Raw genomic sequence first — 24426 nt, 5'->3', positions numbered from 1 at the left:
GCAAAACCACTTTATTCCAATTTTAAGCTCATTCACCCTAAGTCATTTTGTGATTCAAAAGTACCTCCTTTAAAATTCAATGCAAAATACAATTCTTAGTAATTAAATCCGAATATCTACCGTGAACCGATTACTCCTAAGAATCTCCAAAATAATCTACAATTATATAAAACTTTGCAATTCTACGACTACAAATAATCTACAATTAAATTCTAATTATTTTAAATTTCTAAACCTCCTTAATTTTTCCCTAATTTCTATTTACTTTTCCTTTTCCTTTTTCTCTCTCTCCTTCTCTTTCCTTTTTTCTTTCTCCCTTTTCGCTCCTCTCTTCTTCTTTGTTTTTCTCTCTCTCTTTCTCTCTCAGCTCTCTTCCTTCCCAGGCGGCGATGGTGACCGAAACGAGGGGAGGGGTGGCGGCTTACTGACGGCGACACGGCAACGGCGCGAGGTGGCAGCGCTCCGGCGCGGCACACACCGCGGCGCGGCGGCACGAAGGTGGCGGCGCGGTGGAGAGGAAGAGGGGAGGAAGAGGGGAATGGGGTGGGATGGTGTGGGGCGGAAAGGCGACCGGGGGGGATTTATAGGTCGCGGGGAGGGGTGGCCGGCCCTAATGGCGATGCGACGGCGCGACGCGTGGGGCTCGAGGCGACGGCGACGGGCGAGCGGCGAGCGGCGTGACAGGCGGGGCGACGCGACGCGTGCGGCGGCACAGGGCTCGGCGCGATGGGACGGGCGGCGTGGCAACGGCGCAGGGCGACGGCGATGGGACGGCCAGGCGACGGCGATGGGACGGCCACGCGGCGGGGCGCAGGCGCGAGGGCGACAGGCGGTGACGGGACGGCGCACGGCGCGCGGGGCTCGGGGCGCGAGGCGGCGGGCTCGCGGCGCAAGGCGTGACGGAACGCGACGGCGACGGCGTGCGGCGCGGCAGCGGCGACGGTGGCGCGGAACTCGGGACGGCTCGGCGCGCACGGCAAAGGAGGGGGCAGGGCTAGGGAACCTCGTCGAGCACCTACTGCGCAATGAACAGTGCTAGCTCCTATTAACCCTAATTTAGCCTATTCCCTATATAAATTCTATTCTATAAATCCTAATTTTTGCACAAATGAAGTTTACTCAATATTTGTGTTATTTCAACCAATGGATTCACCCTAGATTAATATTACCCATATTTTATTTTTATATAATTTATTTGAATTTTAATTAGGGCTAATTCTTATTCCATCGCACTTAAATTTAATTATTACCAATATGGTCGCGATAGTATTTTATTTATTTCTATCCTCGCCTAATCTTTATTTTAAATTATATTTCAATTATTTATTTTGCCAATTTATTTTTAGGGTTTATTCCTAATTGATTATTCTTTACTCACGATCAATGAACTCCGAAATCAAATCCAAATAAAATAGGTGAATAAAACCGGCATGATGCAATTTATTTAAAAAGTTTTTGAAGGTCCGTATTTTTAGGGTCTCGATTTTGTCAGTCGAATTTTCAGGGTGTTACAATAACCCCCCCTCCATTTGTTTCCTTTCAACGAAACCCTTACACAATTTCTTCATCAGTATTGGCAAATCACAAGTAGCATCCAAACCTCTGGGTTCTTAAACCATAACAGTGACCCAATGTAATCCCATAACCCCTCCATAGAATAAATGACAACATACAGAGGATTAGTCCTCCATCTTAAATGAACAACTTATGAATGATACCTTCAAATATTTCAATATAGATTTTGACAAAAAAAATAGTCAAAACTGCAAATACATCCAATACATAAAAAACCATGGCAATCCATTCATATCTCAAAGTGCTTTCACACAATATTTGTTCCAACCATTAAAAAAATCCATGAGAACCCAACAATTAAAGTACAATCTTAAAGATTTCTAAAAATAAAATATACCCTAGTGAAACTCAAAATTATGATATTTTATTCCATCCAATCTATCCCAAGGTACCTAAGGTTAGCTCGAGATTTAAGTTTTCTGTGCTCTTTGATACCTTGTTTCTCTGAGCAGTGGACCCATTAGTAGTTTTGGGCTGGTCCGTGGCAGCCAATGTGAGCACAAGATCAAAACTTGGTGTGTTTGGTGGACTCATTTCATCGACCCGACTGAAAGCAATGGGCATGCTGGGTGCAACGACCGGGTTCCTTTTGCTTGTGGTGGCCGGGATAACCTTAGCAGTAGGGCCTGGTGCAACAGCTTGAATAGATACCACAGATGTTTGCAACATGGCTTTTTTCTTCTTGCACTCTGCGGCGCGAGTGGCAGCGCCTGCCCTAGATCTATCCTTCTTGAACGTCGTAGCGCGGACTACAATGGGCTTGCCACCAGAGCTAAGTGTGCTTCTAGCGGCCAACGCTGCAGCCGAGCTTGGTCCGGTAGCCAGGCTTGATGTGGTGTTTAGACTAGGTGTGTCCATGATGGTCAGAATGGGTACAACAGGTAAGATCGGTACCTTTGTAGGGCTTGATGCAGAGGCTTTCCTAGGTGCGCTTGTGGTAACTGGAACGAGTATAATGGCCAAGTTTGGTGCAGTGGTTCGGCTGGGAGCAACGTTCGTGCTGGTTTTTACCAGAAGGCTTGGTGGACTTGTCACTGCCGGAATAGGCATGAGAACCTGATTTGGTGTTGGACCAACCGCCGTAGCCATATGATGTAAGGCTCTCCTCTTCTTGCGCTCTGCAGCTCGGGTGGCACCACTAGCCATGGTTCTTTCTTTCCTGAACCTTGCTGCATGCACTACAGCGTTGGCATCCATATCATCGCCTGGTGCAGCAGAGGTAGCCGCACCGAGCGATGGCCCTCCGATGATCGCCATTGTGATAAGCTAAAAAATGCAGTCGAAGCAATTACTAATCGCCAACAATGATGAAGGTAGTAATGAATTCTAGCTATAAATCATTAATGGCTAGGAGCGAGTACATCAAACTTGCCATTATGATTTTTTTTAATGTGCTACCATTTGTAGTGAGCAGCAGGTTTTGGAATTTTGTAAAAAAAAAAGGAATCTTGCGCATGATGGTGCATATATATTATACTTGCAAAAAAAATGTAAACTAATGAATTTTTGTTTTTGAGATATAAAGATGAACAATAACAACTTCCTTTATTTTAAGACTTAGATGTTTTAATGCTGATTTTAATCATTTGTTTTGACCAGTGTCTATGTTGAAACTTGCCTTTTGTTTTTCTGGGGATGCACTTATAATGCTGTCATCTTTTAAAAGGACAAAATAATTACTGCTAGCTGGCAACTGAACACTGAAAAAATATGTTGGGTTCATATGCTAAATGAGCATACTTAATCAAAATATATGTGAAAAATAATGAAATGTAATGTATTGTTGTATTTTGCAAGAAAATAAGTTCTCAAACAACAGAAAGAACAAGCTAGCTAGTTAAAACATGCACTTGGACTTGCATTGTTTCCTACAGCTTCCGCACACTACCTTTGCCAATTGTTTATTGTCAGTTTGACACTTTTGGGGTTACTCATAGATATGGTGGGCTAGGTAGCACTCCTAAAAAAATCTAATATTTATGCTTATGTTTCTGTATAAACGGAAGAAATTCAATTCATGTATTAACAATCTTGATGGGTAAACTGAAACCATAAATATTTCAATAAAACATGCAATACAAAGTAGCGTGTTATCAACATGGAAGTAGGGATGTAATTCTGATAGAACCCTGATTCAAACAAAGAAAAAGAATACATACAGATACAGGTTCGGAGGTAGACATAGGCCGTGGGCAACCTGGCCATGGCCGAGGGCCTTGGATGAATGGCTCAAGGAACATTTTATGTTTTCACTATATTAGTTTCTATTGGGATAAAACTACAATGGGGTTGTCTAGGCTTGTTTCTGGGTCCGCCCCTGTACCAGTTCATTTTTCATCTACTAGATGCATCAATATAACTAAAATTAGGATGAATCTACTTACCCGCCCTTAGTACTCCTTAATGAAACAAGTGATATTGATAGCAATAGAAACATAATAAGGCAAAGTTGTGATAATGGCAAAAGGAATAGGGCATTAAAAGAAGACTATGATAGCTCCACATTATAATGGTTGAGAACCACTTACCTTTATCTTAGACAATATAGTTGTGCGGCCCTTGATTTCTCTGAGTGGGACAAGGAGAAGGTGGATAGATAGGAGTATGCCTTTCGTGATACTAAGGGTGTCAAAGATATAGTCGTGCAAGGAAAAGCGGGAGGATGGGGATACTCTTAAAGATCTTAGATGTATTTGACTTTAATTTCCGTTGCCGTTGGAATAAATGTTGGCATACAAGGACAACGGGACGTATACAACACACTAATACCATATCACACTAATATGTTAATCTAATAAATGAATTTTCAGCTATACATTAATTGAAGGAATACAAAACAAAAGTAATCCAACAATTGACTTTCCTTACCTATGTTGAGGGTGGGGCAATTGTGTTTTGCCCACATTTTTAGATCCATTTTTTTAAATGGACATTTTTTTACTCAAATCTTGGTATTAATCACAAATTTCAACTTACTACCATTTGACCTTTAGAAAAAGAGGCAAAAGAGTCATTTTTAATGTTTGGATTAATTTTGTAAAGATTAATATATGTTTTAATATTTCATAGAATAAATGACAGGATACATAAGTTAGTCCTCTATCTTAAACAAACAACTTATAAAAGATACCTTCAAATATTTCAATATAGATTATGACCAAAAAATTGTCAAAAATACAAATACATCCAACACATAAAAAACTATGTCAATACATTCATATCTCAAAGTGCTTTCACAAAATATTTGTTCCAACCATTAAAAAAAGTCCATGAGAACCCTACAATTAAAGTATAATCCTGAAGATTTAAATAAAACATAACCTAGTGAGCTTGTGGTTGGCAGGATGGCCTTGGGCATAAGGCCTGGTTCAACAGCTTGAATAGGCAGCATTGATTTCTGCAACAGGGCTCTTTTCTTCCTGCACTATGTGGTGCGAGTGGCGCCTGTCCTTTATATGTTCTTCATGAACGCCATAGCGCGAGCTATATTGGGCCTGTACCAAAGCATGGTGAAGTCGCTTGGTGTTGATATTTCTTAACAACATTACTAGAAATCTTCATTTCTAGCAATGGCGCCAGAAATAGTCATGGTATATGTATGGTTACAGAAGTAATCCGCAAGCGCACGGATATACCATTGTAACATTTCACCCAGAAGTATTCCAAGGTATCGTATTTTTAATCCCAAGGGAAGATAATAAGAGCGAACCTCGCTAATGCACTTTATACATATATTACTGTCAGGGTTATGGATACCACATACCCAATAGTAATCGACTAAGCTCGGCAGGGCCCACCACATACCATATCTTATACGGAAACAAACCTCGTATATAGAAGGAGTTCCGGATAAGGAAGGACAATAAGAGTTCTATATGGAAACGACAAGGACTACTCATATCGTATCCATATTTATCTCCCTAGTTCTACTTGGACAAGGGGTTATCTATGGGTATAAGTACAAGCCCCCCTAGGAGGAGAGGGGACACCCACCATAGATGCCACAAAGCCAATACAAACCAATACGCTGCCAGATCTCGACAATTACTTATAATTGTCAAAGCCTAAATAGGGGTTAAATGTAATATATGGGTAGAGTGACACAAAGCAAAGCTATTCAATCCTCATAATAGGTAAGTCTAACTAAGTGGAAGAAGAAATAGAAAGTACTCAATTCCTATACTTCTAATATACACTCAAATCCTAGTTTACATCTGCTAATATACAATCACGTGGCCAATACCCCATAACAGTGTCCTCCTGGTACTTCGAGAGACCACCCTGGGTTGCCGAGTTCCTTACGACAACCTGTCATGGCCGTCCAACCAGGGCTAAATACGGAGGAGTACCCTCCCCAGGAATTTGTCTTAGGAATATATACTAACATGGAGGAATACCCGTACCGAGCTATAACCATCAGCGGCCCACCTCTACTGTCCCACAACATATATGCCCAATTAATGATATTTAATAATTTAAGTACCATGCTTACATTACTAAATACTACTCTATACCCGTGCACCCGACATAGAGCAGCTGATAAATCAGACATTAAACCCGCACCATTACACCTCTCTGGTAGGCTACCCACACAATTAATATAATGCGGAAATAAAGTAAGACCAGTACTCAGACTAAGCAAAGTACCGAAGATATATAAAGAAGAGTATTTCATTAATTCAGAAAGTATTATAGAAGAGATTACAAGAGCTGCTAGAGCCATACCGAAAACTCTTCCAAAGACTCCGAGGACTTCCGAACACTATTCTATACTACTCCACTTAGCACTATACTACTAATACTAATGTATGAAGAGGAATTGAGCTTGCTTGAGTGTGTTGAGAAGTGAAGTGAGCTCCTCCTTTTATCCGGCCGGTATGACGGTTACTCCCATGCGAAATATCCATTTTACCCTCGTAACCGTCATTGAGAAGCAATCCTGGACGTCCACATCGAAGGTGGGACCAAGCCGACTTGCCCCTGGTTCGGCCGAACCCTAGGGTCGGCTCCAACCAACCTCTCCTTCGGTACAGCGGCTAACAGGTGGGTCCTTTAGGTGGTTGTGGCAGTTAAAGTCGGTTTCCGACGGTTACACCTGACTTGTGGGCCCATCCTATCCATTTGCTTGCTTAGTAGTGAGGTTTCTTCACTTTCTCTTTATTTTATTTGATAAATTTCTGCAACATGTTATTCTCCGAGTACAAGTGGAACTATATTATTTGAAAACAAACATGCATTGTAAGCATAGCTAGTTCTCCATTATTTTAGTGATATTGGTGGTTGGAATTTGTCTGTAACGACCGTCAACACTTGGTAGCTCTGTGTAGAGCTAGAACTGAGTGTGCTTCTAGTTGTCAACGCTATAGCTGAGCTTGGTGCGGTAGCCATGTGTTAACGACCAAATTTGGTAATATCAGCATCGGAAAAGAGGATTAAATCGAAGCGGAGTCAAAGGCGGAGATCGATTCGAGAAAAGAGCAAGAATTGGCTAGAGTCCAGATCGGCTACGATCAGGATCGGCTAGGTCCGAATCGAACTGGGCAAGCCGATACAGCCGATTCCGACAATACGACTTGGTGTACGACATCGGGTTGAATGGATATGCTTCAAGATGATTGCCGCACATGGATAGAGTCCTGAGAAGGCAATTGTATCTATTAATTAGGATATTTTATGTAATTTCCTTAGAGATATGTTTAGGGCAAAAGTCTGTCGTTAATACTTATGGTATCTTAGAGTTTGTTAGAGATAAGAGTCGTACCCGACATGGACATAGTTTGTAATTTTCGGGTATAAATAGACCCCGAACCCCATGTAATCAATTAACACACACGTTCAATACAATTTCGGCGCATCGCCACCCTTTTGCTTTAGTTTTATTTCGATGAGTTCTTGCTTTCGGGTTGAGCTGCATCGGTTTCGATCTTCAACAAGAGGTAAAACTTGTTATGACAGCTTGCGTTCTCGGGATTAGTGCTTCCATCTTTATGATACTCTAATCTTGTTTATGTAATTCGTCGAGTTATCATATGTCTTACATAATCTCTGGCAATATCGCTATCTAGCCTACAATTAGCTAACATCTGTTGGAAGAGGGCAGCCGATTAGGTTAAATTTCAACGTTGATTTAGATTATATAAGATATCTACCACTTTATGAAACTTCCAGCGGCTTGATTGTCTAGATATTGTTCTTCTTTTCATACTTAATGCTGCATCAGTTGAGTTTGATCTATTAAGTCGTGCTTAGAATATCAATCTCTAGCCTGCCTTCTGTTTGCCGATTAGGGTAGCATCGGAGTTTCAGCCGATCTTATCTGGTTTAACTATATTTGCTCTATATGCTTTGTTGACACGTTAAATATGCCCTTTATGTCAAGATATTATTACATCTAAGTATATTCAGCTTCTGTTTGGTATATTCTGCTTGTTTTAACATCTTAACATAGAGTAGTATCGGAGTATTAGCCAATACATGCTAGATCTATCTGATCGGCTATGCTTTATTAATATATATTTTGATCTAAGTGATTTATACTGTCTCGGCATGGCGACCGATCTATCCCAATCACTTGATTTAAGTATATATCGATATAAGAATTATATATTGTTAATATCTACAGCCGATCAAGTAGATTTAGTTCTTTATTATCTATTTACGACTGCCGATCGATTTACATATGACATCGGCTCAAAGATAAATGATATGTCATCGGCACTTAGCCGATCGGCTATCATTTATAGGCTTAACCACGGTTCCTTTGTCTTTATTTCTTGTTGATTGCAGGATCAAATCAACTGGCACGCTAGCATACCCGAAGGCGAGTTTTGGACCTGCACTGGAGTTAAGCAGATCTCCCAGGCCTCGTGTTTTACGTCAACACCAGGCTTGATGTGGCGGTTGGTGGTCAAAATGGTACAACAGCTAAGATTAGTACCTTTGTAGGGCTTGATGCAGCAGCTGGCCTGGTTGCGCTTGTGGCAGCTGGAACGAGTATAATGGCTAGGCTTGGTGCAGCAATCTGGCTAGGAGCAGCGGGCGTGCTGATTTCTAGCACCGGGCATGGATTTGTGGCTGCCGGAATAGGCATGGCAACCTGATTTGGTGCAGGACCAGCCGCCATAGCCGTCTGGTGTAAGGGTCTCCTCTTCTTGTGCTCTGCAGCTCGGGTGGCACCACTGGACCTAGCTCTTTCTTCCCTGAATCTTGTTGCGTGCACTACAGCAGTGGCAGTCACATCGTCGCCTAGTGCAGCAGCTGTAGATGCGCCAAACTATGACCCTTCGGTGATTGCCATTGCGGTAAGTCAAAAACTGCATTCGAAGTAATGACTAAATGCCAACAATGATGAAAGTAGTAATGGATTCCAGCTATAAATCATTAATTGTTATGAGTGAGTACATTAAACTTGCCATTATGATATTTTTCTTTTAATGTGCTACCTTTTGTATAAACTGAAGAAATTCAATACATTTATTAACAATCTTGATGGGTATAGGTGACTCAAAACTGAAACCATAAATATTTCAATAAAACATGTAAATGAGTTATACCTTATCTATAACCCTGACACAAATAGTTGATTAAATGAATTAGTTAATCAATAAAGAAATTTGTAATAATCTTTATATGCATTTTATAACAATGTCGATATGATTTTCTTCTCATCTTCTTATGTTATAAAATGGTGTTTGCAGCCATTATAGCGTTGTACTAACACCATATTTTGGATGTCCTTTCTGTTGCGTCACTTGTATTACTCCATGCGAATTATGCGATTTCGGTAGTCGATTGTTTCATTCTTTTATTTCATTTCTCAACTTCTACTCCCACTTTTTCCACGCACACGCTTCCCGAACTGCTAAATGGTACGGTTTTTTCAAAATTATTCAATAGGAAAGTTACTTTTAACAAAGCATATTAATCTATTTTAAAAAATAGCTAATATTTAATTAATCATGCGCTAATAAGCCACCCTGTTTTATGTACATGGGTAAGAAGCTCCCGAGTCCCAACCTTCTTTTACAAATGTTGTTGTAATGTTAACACACATTACGTTGTTTTAATATAATCGACAGCTTTGCTGCCAGATTGGTCGAAAACGGATTATGGCTTGAGCAATTGTGGGACTGGTATATGCTATTAGGACCAGTCCTCCCAAGATTCAAAATTGCAATTGTAAATTATTGTGTGGAAATGGAGAAGCCCCGGTGGCAGCTGCTCCACTCTCCCCAGCGGCAGATTCCCGCCTCTCTCCTACGGTGACAGCGACTCCTCCCTCCGGCGGCAATGATTCCTTTCCGGCGGCGGCTTCCTCGTTGATTTTGTTTATGGATTTTTGTGGGTTTATTCGTGATTGTGTGATTGGGTGATTGGGATCTCATGGGTGGTTGGGAGCTCATATCATGGGTGATTGGGAGCTTGATGCATCGGCTCGAGTTGAGCAGATGCATCAAACCGCTTTTTTATTGGATTCTTGTGACCTCGAAGGTACCAGTTTTGGATCTGACACCTTTGATTTATCTAACCTGTGCCGCCTGCTAGGTGCCGGATGGGAAATCCATCACCTATTCCGAGTTCCCAAACGACATCTATCTAGGTTTATGTAGTAGTTACATACATGGGAAAGAAATTCCCAACGTTCTTTTACAAATGTTGTTGTAATGTTAACACACATATTATGTTGTTTTAATATAATTGATAGCTTTGCTGCCAGATTGGTCAAAATGGATTATGACTTGAGCAGTTGTGTGACTGGTATATGCCATTAGGATCAGTCTTCCCAAGATTCAGAATAGCCATATATTATGGATTTGTAAATTATTGCTAGTTGTGCATGTTGTTGGAATTAATGAATGGGCCTTAGCCCACTCGAAGATTAATTCTTTGGAAAATCACAAAAGCCCACCTCATGGGATGGCATGCATGTGGAGTTTAGTACCACCTTGCTTATTCTAGGAGAGGGGGACCTCCTTAAAAGGGAGGATGCCCTCCTAGCCACTTGAAGCATGTGTGGTGGAGAGAAGAGGGGAAACACACGCGCGCGCTCGCTCGCCTCGCCTCGCCTGGCCTGGATAAGTTACGCGCGACTTATCCGGTTCGGTTACGCGCAGTAGAGATCGTGCGGGCGCCCTGATCAAGCGACCCTTCTCTATATAAACCGACCCGCCGTCTTCACGCAATATATGCGAAAATCAATCTAGGGTTTGCCTCCTACTCTGTACTGCGCCGTCGCTCGTAGACTACTCCATCCCGCTCGCCGGCGTGCACCAGCGATCGGGAGAGCAGGTCTCCGGTACCTCTGCCTCTGACGTCCTGCACCGGGAGAAGGCGGCAATAAGGTTTTTGGGAAGCGTTTCGCGCGACTGCTCCCTGTTCGTTCGCGACGGCTCGCCTTCCTCTTCGCTCGCGTGTTTCGTGCCTTCGTAGACACCTGCGAAAAGTTTCGACCAAGCAGCCGGTCTTTTCGTCACCTCGGTACGTGTTCAATATATTGCGCATATTTGATATGTTCATGTTATTCTGCGTAGTTTACATGTGTAGATCTAATGATGCGTTCATGCTAGTTTTCATCTGTAATGTCATGATTTATTTATGGAATAAATTAAATCATTATATGCCCATAATCTCAACAATCCAAAAACCTTATTATAGGCACTGTGATTTTACTATGGCTGGTTTTGCCGATGCACTGAGGCCGGATAAATTCACCGGTGTGCATTTTAAGAGATGGCAGATCAGGGTCACTCTGTGGCTGACAGCTATGAAATGCTTCTGGGTGAGTACTGGCAAACCTGAAGGAGTTCTTACTGCTGAACAGCAGAAGCAATTCGAGGAAGCCACTACTCTCTTTGTGGGATGCATTCTTAGCGTTCTTGGCGATCGTCTGGTCGAGGTGTATATGCATATGACCGACGCTAAGGAGTTGTGGGATGCACTGAATACTAAATTCGGTGCTACTGATGCTAGCAATGATCTGTATATCATGGAGCAGTTTCATGACTACAAAATGGCTGACAACCGTTCTGTAGTCGAACAGGCTCATGAGATACAAACCATGGCTAAGGAACTCGAACTCCTTAAGTGTGTCTTACCCGACAAATTTGTGGCCGGGTGCATTATTGCAAAACTACCTCCATCTTGGAGGAGTTTCGGTACTGCACTCAAACACAAGAGACAGGAATACTCCGTTGAGGGGTTGATTGCGTCTCTTGATGTTGAGGAGAAAGCTCGGGAAAAAGATGCCGCGTCTAAGGGCGATGGTGGGCAGTCCAGTGCCAATGTTGTGCACAAGGCCCAGAACAAGAGCAAGGGGAAATACAAAGCTCAGCAGACCACCAACTTCAAGAAGCAGAAGAAGAACAACAACAATCCTAATCAGGATGAGAGGACTTGCTTTGTGTGTGGCCAAGTTGGTCATCTGGCTAGGAAGTGTCCACAACGCAAGGGGATGAAGGCACCTGCAGGGCAGACTTCTAAGTCTGCTAATGTGACCATTGGCAACACTGGAGATGGAAGCGGGTATGGTAATTTACCTACTGTTTTTTCAGTTAATCAATCTACTAATTGGTGGGTTGATACTGGGGCCAATGTACATGTTTGTGCTGACATCTCATTGTTTTCTTCTTATCAGGTCGCACGGGGTTCCACCGTCCTAATGGGGAATGGGTCACATGCTTCTGTTCATGGTGTTGGCACGGTAGATCTGAAGTTTACTTCGGGAAAGATCGTGCAGCTGAAGAACGTGCAGCATGTCCCTTCTATCGACAGGAATCTTGTTAGTGGCTCCCGTCTGACTAGAGACGGATTTAAGTTGGTTTTTGAGTCTAATAAAGTAGTCGTGTCTAAACATGGATATTTTATTGGTAAAGGTTATGAGTGCGGAGGCCTGTTCCGCTTTTCCCTTTCTGATTTCTGCAATAAGTCTGTGAACCATATTTGTGGCAGTGTGGATGATGAGGCTAATGTTTGGCATTCACGTTTATGTCATATTAATTTTGGCTTGATGTCTCGGCTTTCCAGCATGTGTTTAATTCCTAAGTTTTCCATTGTCAAAGGTTCTAAGTGCCATAGTTGTGTGCAATCGAAGCAACCTCGCAAGCCTCACAAGGCTGCCGAGGAGAGAAACTTGGCACCACTAGAACTCCTACATTCAGATCTTTGTGAAATGAATGGGGTGTTGACGAAGGGTGGAAAACGATATTTCATGACATTGATTGATGATGCTACTAGATTTTGCTATGTGTACTTGTTGAAAACGAAAGACGAGGCTCTAGACTATTTTAAAATTTATAAGGCAGAAGTTGAAAATCAACTTGACAGAAAGATAAAAAGGCTTAGGTCTGATCGTGGTGGAGAGTTTTTCTCGAACGAGTTTGACTTATTCTGTGAGGAACATGGCATCATACATGAGAGGACACCTCCCTATTCTCCCGAGTCTAATGGGATTGCTGAAAGGAAGAACCGCACACTGACTGACTTGGTGAATGCCATGTTGGACACCGCGGGACTGCCTAAGGCATGGTGGGGGGAGGCATTGTTGACCTCAAATCATGTGTTAAACAGAGTTCCTAACAGAAATAAGGACAAAACACCATATGAGATATGGATTGGTAGAAAACCATCACTTTCTTATTTGCGCACATGGGGGTGCTTGGCGAAAGTCAATGTACCAATAACGAAGAAGCGCAAACTTGGACCTAAGACTGTGGACTGTGTTTTTCTGGGATATGCTCATCATAGCATTGCCTATAGATTTTTAATAGTTAAATCCGAGGTACCGGACATGCATGTTGGTACAATTATGGAGTCTCGTGATGCTACCTTCTTTGAGAGCTTTTTCCCAATGAAGGATACACATAGTGGTTCGAACCAACCCTCTGAAATAATTCCCAGTTCAATCACACCACCAGAACAAACTGAACATACACATGAACTTGTCTCTGAGGAGGATGTCAGTGAAGCTCCTCGAAGGAGTAAGAGACAAAGGACGGCTAAGTCTTTTGGTGATGACTTCACTGTGTACCTCGTGGATGACACTCCTAAGTCAATTTCAGAAGCATATGCATCTCCTGATGCAGACTACTGGAAGGAGGCTGTCCGTAGTGAAATGGATTCCATTATCGCTAACGGGACTTGGGAGGTGACAGAGCGACCCTATGGGTGTAAACCTGTGGGGTGCAAGTGGGTGTTCAAGAAGAAGCTTAGGCCTGACGGTACTATTGAAAAGTACAAGGCTCGGCTTGTTGCTAAGGGCTATACTCAGAAAGAAGGCGAAGATTTCTTTGACACTTACTCACCTGTTGCTAGATTGACCACAATTCGTGTGCTACTTTCCCTAGCAGCCTCACATGGTCTTCTCGTTCATCAAATGGACGTTAAGACAGCTTTTCTTAATGGAGAGCTGGATGAGGAGATCTATATGGATCAACCTGATGGGTTTGTAGTTGAAGGTCAAGAAGGCAAAGTGTGCAAATTGTTGAAGTCTTTGTATGGTCTGAAACAAGCTCCTAAGCAATGGCATGAGAAATTTGATAAAACATTGACATCTGCAGGCTTTGCAGTCAATGAGGCAGATAAATGTGTGTACTATCGCCATGGTGGGGGTGAGGGAGTTATTTTGTGCTTGTATGTTGACGACATACTGATATTTGGGACAAACCTTGAGGTGATAAATGAGGTTAAATCATTCTTGTCTCAAAATTTTGATATGAAAGATTTGGGAGTAGCTGATGTTATCTTAAACATTAAGCTAATTAGAGGTGAGAATGGGATTACTCTCTTGCAGTCCCATTATGTGGAGAAGATCTTGAATCGCTTTGGCTACATTGATAGTAAGCCTTCTCCAACACCTTATGATCCTAGCTTGTTGCTTCGCAAGAACAAGAGAATTGCTAGGAATCAACTGGAATACTCCCAAATCATTGGCTCGTTGATGTACCTGGCTAGTGCAACTAGGCCTGATATCTCCTTTGCTGTGAGCAAGTTGAGCCGATTTACTTCTAATCCGGGAGATGATCACTGGCGTGCGCTTGAGCTAGTAATGCGCTATCTGAAAGGTACTGTGGAATTGGGGCTTCACTATACTGGGTATCCTGCGGTACTGGAGGGTTATAGTGATTCTAACTGGATCTCTGATGTGGATGAGATCAAAGCCACTAGTGGATATGTTTTCACACTGGGTGGTGGTGCTGTTTCATGGAGGTCTTGCAAACAGACAATTTTGACGAGGTCAACCATGGAAGCAGAGCTAACGGCACTGGATACTGCTACTGTTGAGGCAGAATGGCTGCGTGATCTATTAATGGATCTGCCTGTTGTTGAAAAACCGGTGCCGGCTATCCTTATGAACTGTGACAATCAAACGGTAATTGTCAAAGTGAATAGTTCTAAGGATAATATGAAATCGTCTAGACATGTGAAAAGACGATTGAAGTCTGTCAGGAAATTAAGAAACTCCGGAGTTATAACGTTGGATTACATCCAAACAGCGAGAAACCTGGCAGATCCCTTCACGAAGGGACTATCACGAAATGTGATAGACAATGCATCGAAGGAGATGGGTTTGAGACCCATGTGAGTTATACTATGGTGGTAACCCAGTCTATGTGATCGGAGATCCCGTGAATTAGATCCTGGGAAGAACAAACCATTAATAAACTAGAGGAGAGTACCAATATATATACCCTATCCAAGTGAAGATGCATATACTCTCGTGAGCTGCAAGGCAGGTTGGCTATGCCTTAATGAGTTCTGTTGGCTTTAATTAGCAAAGATGTTGTCCTGCAGAGCATTCTTGAAGGAACTCACCTTTGTGAGCTTGACTGTTGGTCGCAGTCTATGAAGATTTTGGGTGAATCTTCTAGGAAGCTTACTAAAGACCTAGGAGTATGACTTATACGCTCCACCCGAGGGGTAGTCTACAGACGGTCTAGTACCAGATAAGACTTTGAGTGAAACTTGCTTGCACAAGACTTGCAATTCAAGGCGTAGTCCATTGTTCAAGTTGTGAGTAAGTGTAGCTTGGAGTTCTAGGTGGATGTTCAACCTTAATTGGTCTCCATCGAACCGCTGGTATATAAACAGTACATTGGAAAAGGCAAATCTCAGTGGGATTTTGAGATTTGGTGGGGGATTGTTGGAATTAATGAATGGGCCTTAGCCCACTCGAAGATTAATTCTTTGGAAAATCACAAAAGCCCACCTCATGGGATGGCATGCATGTGGAGTTTAGTACCACCTTGCTTATTCTAGGAGAGGGGGACCTCCTTAAAAGGGAGGATGCCCTCCTAGCCACTTGAAGCATGTGTGGTGGAGAGAAGAGGGGAAACACGCGCGCGCTCGCTCGCCTCGCCTCGCCTGGCCTGGCCTGGCCTGGCAGGGCAGGGCAGGCGGCGCGCGTGCACGACGTACGCGTCGAATGGTCCGAAAAATTGGCTCCTCACCCTTGCGCAGATGCAGCCTCCTTTTGCAGTTATCCGGTTCGATTACGCGCGACTTATCCGGTTCGGTTACGCGCAGTAGAGATCGTGCGGGCGCCCTGATCAAGCGACCCTTCTCTATATAAACCGACCCGCCGTCTTCACGCAATATATGCGAAAATCAATCTAGGGTTTGCCTCCTACTCTGTACTGCGCCGTCGCTCGTAGACTACTCCATCCCGCTCGCCGGCGTGCACCAGCGATCGGGAGAGCAGGTCTCCGGAACCTCTGCCTTTGACGTCCTGCACCGGGAGAAGGCGGCAATAAGGTTTTTGGGAAGCGCTTCGCGCGACTGCTCCCTGTTCGTTCGTGACGGCTCGCCTTCCTCTTCGCTCGCGTGTTTCGTGCCTTCGTAGACACCTGCGAAAAGTTTCGACCAAGCAGCCGGTCTTTTCGTCACCTCGGTACGTGTTCAATATGTTGCGCATATTTGATATGTTCATGTTATTCTGCGTAGTTTACATGTGTAGATCTAATGATGCGTTCATGCTAGTTTTTATCTGTAATGTCATGATTTATTTATGGAATAAATTAAATCATTATATGCCCATAATCTCAACACATGTGGCGTTAGGATCAGATTTATTTATGTTCTGACAAGTGTTGGTTCCCATCCAAATTTTCAAAACCGTATTCTCCTATACGAATTTGAAAATAATAAAATGGGGTGTTGTAAAGTCGAAAAGATCAAGGTAGCCTTGACACGAGGGTTATATCAGTGAAGCTCACGAAAACGAAGGGTCGAAGCCACTAGTACAAAATCACTTTTGCAGACAGGCCAAAAAGGTTTTCGCGTGCAGTAGGCCAGCCCGCACACACTAGAAGATATTCGAAAATCACAATTTTTGCATGTGGGGCGCGCACCCGCACGTGAAATCGGATTTTCGCGTGCGGGTGCTTATGTGGTCCGCACGCAAAAATAAAAATCCAAAACAAAATAAAAAAACACACAAAAAGGACACCGCCCGCCACCACCATGCGCCGGCCGCCACCGACGCCGGATCCACACACATCAGGGCAGGGGAAAGCCACCGTCGCCGGATCCGGGCAAGGGCTGGCTGCCGTCACCCCTCACTGCCTTCCACGCGCGCATGCTGGTTGCTGCCGGCGGATCCAGCCACCGCCGCCCCTAGCAGTCACGCCGCTCCCCGAGTTTGTCGCCGTCACCATCGTCATCACCCGCTGCCGCCGTGACCGGCCGCCGCCGCTCCTCCCAAGCCCGCCGTGCAGCTCCCGATTGGGCCTGGCCTCTCCCGAGCCCGCAGCTCCCGCTCCCGGCTGCTCCCGCCTGCCGCCGCTGCTCCCCGAGCGCGTCACTGCCCCCGTTTGTCGAAGTGAGGATGAGAGGAGATTAGAATGAGAGAGAGGAAGTGAGATTAGGGAGAGAGAGATGGGAGAAGAGATAAGTTATTTTTTAATAGGTTGAGAGGAAATGAGGAGTAGGATTAGACTTACAGGCGGGCCGCTGTCTGCGAAAATAGATTATTTTCCCGTGTGGGCCTGTTAAGAGGACTGCCTGCGAAAATTGATTTTTAAATTTGTGTGTGGGTATCTTAAGTAGCCATATACGAAAATAGAGGTCGATTTTTGCAGATACGGTAAGTTATGGTCCGTCCGTAGCTTAACGAGGGTCTCATCCAGGAAAATCAGCTTTGTACTAGTGAGCACAACGAAACGGGTGTCAACATGAAAAAGGAAAAATAGTGCTAGATGGATTAGAATGGTTTGGAAATCGTTGAATTTCAACCATCTTAGATGAGGCCCGGGACAACATTATATCTAATGGTTGAAATTTGGTTCAAATTCGATTAAATTTAGCATGAAATTTCTGAATTTTGTCCATTTAGGTGGAGCCCGAAATTTAAGTGCAATCGGATCCAAACCCTGTGGGGGTAGATCGGCCGAGCTACTGCCATGGGATGGGAGTATTACGCAACCCTCCTGCCACACGAAGTAGTCTAAGAGGGTCCCGTAATTCTACAAAAGTGGAGACACAAGATATGAGGGTGTGGCATCCTTTCTCATTCATCCATTGCATTCTCAAGTGTACAATCCTCCTCTCTACTCCTCTATTTATAGCCATTCCCTCTTCCACCTTCCACGTTTAGTGATGGGCCCAATTAGTGGGTAACCGGGCCGGGCCTTCATGGGCCGGCGGTTTCCTAACACTCCCCCTTGGGCTCTCACTGCGTGATGTCTATGCCTCATCAAAACTCCACAAAAACCCAGTGGGAAAAATTTAGAGAAATAGTACATAGCATATGCTTGCAATGTCGCACGAATTGCCTCGTTAAAAACCTTGATAAGAAACTGCTAGGAAAACTTATCCAAGGGAAAAAGAGTACAATCCACCCAATTCTCTGTTCAATCTTTCTAGATTGATTTTGGGTACTTGATTTTCTATATCAAGATTATAGAATGAGTCAGCGAAATTCTCCTCCTGAATTTTGCATTTATCTAAGTCTCATTATTCCGATTTCTCGAGCATACCTATTCAAGAGAAGATGTCAATAATGAGTTAGTGGACAAATCTGCAAGACTTCCACATGATTTAGTTCATAGATCCTATGTAATTCATGCACATAGAAAAGCTTGGGGGTTCATGTGCTTAGTGAGTATGCTTCTCACGTAACTCATTTGCATATGTGCGATATATGCTGCTTTAGTTTCATAAATGGTGGGGTTGAGATAGTTTCCAAATCGCGATTGCAATCGCGGGTAACCATCTCTTAGAACCATGCCGAGGCTCTGAATAGTTCAACGATGTTTAGTTTGGTTTAGTTCAATTAGCCAAGTATTTGTGTGCTGCTATGACACTTGTGTTTGGGAATTCCGTCCCATTTTGGCGATAATTGACTAACCAAAGCTATGCACCATGAACATTTCTAAGTGTGGTTGGACTGATGTACTAGACTTCCATCTGTTGCATGCTTTTAGCTGCAAGCGTGAGCATGATTTGGGTTCAGCCAAATATTTCAAAATTAAACTCAAATTCAAAATGAACGAGTTTGCTTCTTCGATTCTTTTCTGGTTTATTCTTTCTATGTTGGTTCGGGACCTAGTACTTCTTCATGTACAATTATGCAAGTGTCCGATCCAAGCTCCTGAAATGCATTCATTGATTCTATCTTCAATGCTTATCAATATTCAGGTTGAGTTCTTCTTTTCAACTTCTAGTTCACTAATTCCATTCAACTCCAGGTTGACTGCCAATGAGTTTTGTTGTCTAAAAGAGACATTGCCCATAAATGGTCTCATTGCTAACTTCTATTGGTTGCATGAGACTCTATACGAATATCCATGGATATACGAGGAGATGCATTTTCATATGCTTCATCTTCTTCTTTGCTTAATACTTCTTGATGTGGGCATGTACCAGCGTTAGTGTGCACTCCAACAGCTAGTTTGCTTCCTTGATGGGAAGGTACAGTACGCCTATTCCGAGATTCCATACCGTTTGCCAGATCTCAACTGGCTCCCCTTCTATTTGGTGGGGGTATATTTCGTGACTTTGAGTATGATAGTCCCTCTTGCCCTGTTTTCACCAGACGTCTCCGGTTACTTTAGGGGCATGAGGAGCCAGAGTTTCTTGTCCAATTCTTTTTCTTCGAGGCCTCTAGACAAGACGAGGGTACCTTTACTTTCTTCGGTATCACCCTCCTCCGGTGCATTTCGTTCATGCAACTTAGTCAAACTCTTTGAAATCACAAAAGTATTTACAAAGTGGTTTGGCAGTTTTAATTCTTTATGCAAACTGCATTCACTAGTACGGTGTAACATGCATTAGTCCCGGACTATCATATTTCCTGACATTTCCTATCTAGGGGTTCATTCTCTCCCCCCTAAATGACTGGAAATAATTCTTATTTGTCAAGGAATTTAGGTTTCATAACTATCTCCGTAAAAGGTTTCCGACTATCGGAGAGAGCCTATTGCAACGCATTATGATAGTGGAATATGCACATAAACCAAACAGATGCAATAGCACTAGTTGCAGGATGGATGTTCATGCCGATGGTCTGAATTTGCTTTCAGAGTCCGCTGTTTTCAGGACTACATGTCCTTTTCTACCGCGGATATTACAACAATGATATAGCAAATATTGCAATTCATAGCTTATAGTTAGTCCGATTATGCGGATATTTGGTACTTCGTGCTGCCAGTTCACCAATCATCAAATGCAATGCTAGCATTGTCCTCGTGGACTTCTGAAGATGATTTAGTGAGTTCTATTGGAGTTCACATGATCTTGCTAGATCAGTCTTGGCAAATACATGGTGTCTAAGAGACACTGGATGTTTGCTGCTTCGGAAGCGCATTTATCCATACATAACCAAATGGAAGCCACATATATTCTTCGCAATCCAGTTCAGGGATGCTAGAACAATATGCGGTTTATGCATTGATCTCCTGTCGGTGCATACTGGCACACAAATCTTCATGATTTAGGAAAAATTATGCATATATGTGCTATGACCATACGAGTTGTAATATTTATGCCTATAATTCTAAGACCGAAAATGGCTGAAAATCCATTGCTAAAAGGGTGTAGCTTGAAACATCACACTCTTTAGAGAGTTCAACGGGGTTGACGGACAATAGATGCTTCTAAAAAGTGCACAATTGTTCCATAGGTAATATGACTGTGGCGCATTCTAGGCCGACAAATTCAATTGTTGCTGCTAACAACTGTCATAATATTTTCCAGTTCTATAGGGTCTGGAAATACCTCCTTCTCTTAAAGTGTTATTTGTGGTTATGCGGACCACAATTCATTCTTTTCTTTTATGTTTGGGTGCTACACAAAATTCAAAGCATTGTAACTATGTGCTATAAAAGAGCAACAAAATAGTAAATGCCTTAAATATGCTATTTTATACTGGAAATAATTCTTTATTGCGGGGGAAAATGTGTGCTCTACATGGGCAAAGACCATTTATTCAATCCAATATTCTATTTCACAATTGTAACAAGTGATGACGAAGTATATTGATTCAACGAGGTACTCCGGTACTTCGGATTCAATTAACTTCATAGCGAGCTTTTTGCTCGATAGCTATGGCAATTATTTATTATCCAGACATCAATTTTAGGGCCGATCCGATATAGCATAGGAGATTCTTCGTCCATAGCCATGCAAATAGGCTAGGAGCTCTCCCCCTCAATTCATGATGAGTGTGCTATTAGGATTGTCCTTTTCTTTTAATGTTTATAGTTCTAGATTGTTTCACCTTGACCTGTGTTCTACTCCCCCTTTTCATCTTCTCCGTTAAGGTAAGTGCACCAGGCTTGCTGTTAGTGTTGAATTCGTTATCAACTGCGCTAGTTGGTTTTGGAAGATAATGCTCTTCTACTGAACACTATCCCGAACGTTACGCAATTCCATTATCAACTGGTTAGGCATACTTCTTGTATGTGCACTAGTGATACTTGTGTGCAACTTTCGTCACGTTCGGCTAGAACATTAAGAGTTTCAGCGGTATTCAATGCAAATTCGATGCATCGTGTTACCATACTATCTCTGGGTCATCTGCTCGGTGAATCTAGTCGAAAATACCCATTCTTGCTTATAATTCTTGCTCTACGAGAGGTAGGGTATGTACCATAATCTTCTAAATGCTAACGCGCTTATTCTTTTAGCCTACTCATTCAAGAGAGTAGCTTGGAGGCACTGGCGAGAGTTTGAAATGCTAGATCAAACTCATCGAGTCAATACCTATAGCGCGATTCGATTAATGGTACCATAGAGCTTCTTGCTCTACTATAATTTCGACAATAAAATATGTCAGAGATATTCTAGATTCAGCGAATTTTCTAATCTGTGATGTCGGTCATCTTTCGTTATTCAAAAATATGCGCAAATTAAATGCTGGTAAAATGCACAAGTGTTGCAATATAATGGTACACAAAATTGCCGCAAATAATTCCAGTATATACTATGAAATTCTATACATTTTACCGCAACGATATTAATTAAAAGTAATAAAAGCATCACAAATAATCAATAATCGTAAATGCGATAGATAAATTTCATAATCATATATATCAGCAATAAAAGTACCTGAAATACAAAGTTGGGGTCAAAATTCAATGTCCCGTGGCTCTTTTATGCGATAATATGATTTTCGGTGAATTTTGCAAATTTCAAATGCCTTTCAAACAAATATCCCAAATGCAGAGGGTTATTTGTGTATTTTCTCAAAAATTAAGGGTTTACAGTGCAAAGATTCCAATGCATTGGAGCATGCACTTAATTTCCAAAAACAGCAAGGGCATTTTTGCAAAATCACAGGATTCTTTCCATTTCCTTTTTTTTTCTTTCCTTTTCTTCTTCTCTCTCTTTCCTTTTCTTGTTCTTTCTCCCGTTGACTTCGTGGTTGCCATATGCGGAGGAGCCGGCGGCGAGGCAACCAGGTGCGGCGGCGAGGCGGCGCCGGCGGCGAGACGGCCTGGCGGCACGGCAGCCGGGCGGCCAAACGGCGCGGCCGCAAGGCGGCAGGGCTGCCAAGCGGCGCGGCCGCTTGGCGGCGGGCGCGGCGGTCTGCGGTGGGGCGCCGTGCGGCGGCGACGCGGCCGTGTATGGCGCGGTGTGAGGACGGTCCGGGCAGCGCGCGGCCATGCGTCAGTGGGCGCGGCTGCTCCGGCTCGGCGGCGTGGCGGACAGCGGTTCGGCGGCCGGACGCGGCGGCGCGGCTTGGCGGATGGCGCGGCGCGGCGGGTTCGGCTGGAGGCGGCGGCGCGGCGGCCTTCGGTGGTACGGCGCGGCGGGCTCGGCCGAACGCGGCGGTGCGGCGACGCGGCGACGCCATGCGGGGCGCGGGCGGCATTGCAGGGCGGGGTGCGGCCGGCAGCATCCTGCGGGCGCGGCCGGCGAGCGGCATGCGAGGGCGCCGTGCGGGGCGTCGTCGGCAGTGGCTCGCGGCGGTGTGCGGTGGCACCGTGCGGGAGTGGCCGGCAGTGTTTCGCGGCAGCGCGCGTGGCGGCGCCGTGCGGGGCAAGGCCGGCGAGCGGTCGCGGTTTTCGGCGGCGCCTTGCAGCAGCGTAGTCGGCAGCGCGATGCCGTGCGGCGGCGGGGCTCGCGGCAGCGCGCACGGCGGGGCCGTGCGGCTGCGCGCGTGGCGGTGCCGTGCGGGGCACGGCCGGCGGCGGCTAGCCAGATCGGCGGCGATGCCAGCGAATCCGTGCGACGGTGGTGCGGCTCGATGAGGGCGCGACAGGGTCGGGCGGCAGCAGATCGCTTTCGTGTGGCTGCCGGCGAGGTGGGAACGGCAGCGTGCGCGACCTGGCGAGAGCCGGCGACGATGCTCGGCGTGGGATGAAGCCGGATCGACGGCAAGGCATGCGACGCCGCGGCTGTCGTGCTCCGGTGGTCATCAATTTTTCTTGCTTTTTCCTTCTTTTCTTCTTGTTCCTTACGTCCTCTCCGGCCAGTGCTTCCATGGCACGTCGGCACGCCCCTTGCAGGGTGCGGCCCGTGGTGTCGCATGTACAGGTTCGCTGCCATGGCTCAGGTTCGCCACCATGGCGCGTCACCGGCACCGCAACGTCGTGTTTGCCTTCCACCGTTTCCACCAATCGGCATACGCCGGCGACTCCAAGTCGGCTGTGGAGGATTTCGTCGAGAACGGCAACACAAAACGAGAACGGGGAGAGGAATTCGTTTTCACGATTGATTCAACGAGATGCAAAATGGATTTGCGAGTTCTTACCCTTCTTCTTTCTTTGATCTCCGGTAACGTATTACGCAACCCTCCTGCCACACGAAGTAGTCAAAGAGAGTCCCGTAATTCTACAAAAGTGGAGACACAAGATATGAGGGTGTGGCATCCTTTCTCATTCATCCATTGCATTCTCAAGTGTACAATCCTCCTCTCTACTCCTCTATTTATAGCCATTCCCTCTTCCACCTTTCTACTCCTCTATTTATAGCCATTCCCTCTTCCACCTTCCATGTTTAGTGATGGGCCCAATTAGTGGGTAACCGGGGCCGGGCCTTCATAGGCCGGCGGTTTCCTAACAGGGAGAACGGTTGAAGCCACGGTATTGCCGTGGAGATTTTCGAGATGACCACGTCCCGTGGACAGATTATCGCGGCCAAACAATTCGTGATGCAGAGAGGAGCGCACGGCCAGTACTGGTTCGCGTTGGAGTAGGATAGGAGAGGATCCGAGCAACTCCAACAGTCTCTCCAAATTAGACTCTCTAAATACCCATATAGCTAACTCTTCATCTGATTTAGCAAGTCAAACTCGTTATCCACTCCAACAGCCTCTCTATCTACCCTCTCCATTTTAAGTCTATGACAGTGGGTCCCACATGTTAGCCTCCATACAGTTCTTCAACCCTCCTCTCTCACTCACTCCACACCACC

At 44.5% G+C, this 24426-nt stretch overlaps 1 long non-coding RNA gene across 1 annotated transcript; it reads left to right on the top strand.

Annotated features, from left to right (window-relative positions):
• Positions 1-11640: 11640 nt before the first annotated feature.
• LOC136354697 (uncharacterized) lies at positions 11641-12551 on the top strand. The gene is made up of 2 exons (XR_010738274.1): positions 11641-12096; positions 12209-12551. It is a non-coding gene; the product is annotated as an uncharacterized lncRNA (long non-coding RNA).
• The last annotated feature ends 11875 nt before the right edge of the window (positions 12552-24426 follow it).

Source organism: Oryza sativa, chromosome 12 (assembly GCF_034140825.1).
Source record: "Oryza sativa Japonica Group chromosome 12, ASM3414082v1".
Taxonomy (NCBI): Eukaryota; Viridiplantae; Streptophyta; class Magnoliopsida; order Poales; family Poaceae; genus Oryza; species Oryza sativa.
This window is presented reverse-complemented; position numbering and strand designations above follow the sequence as displayed.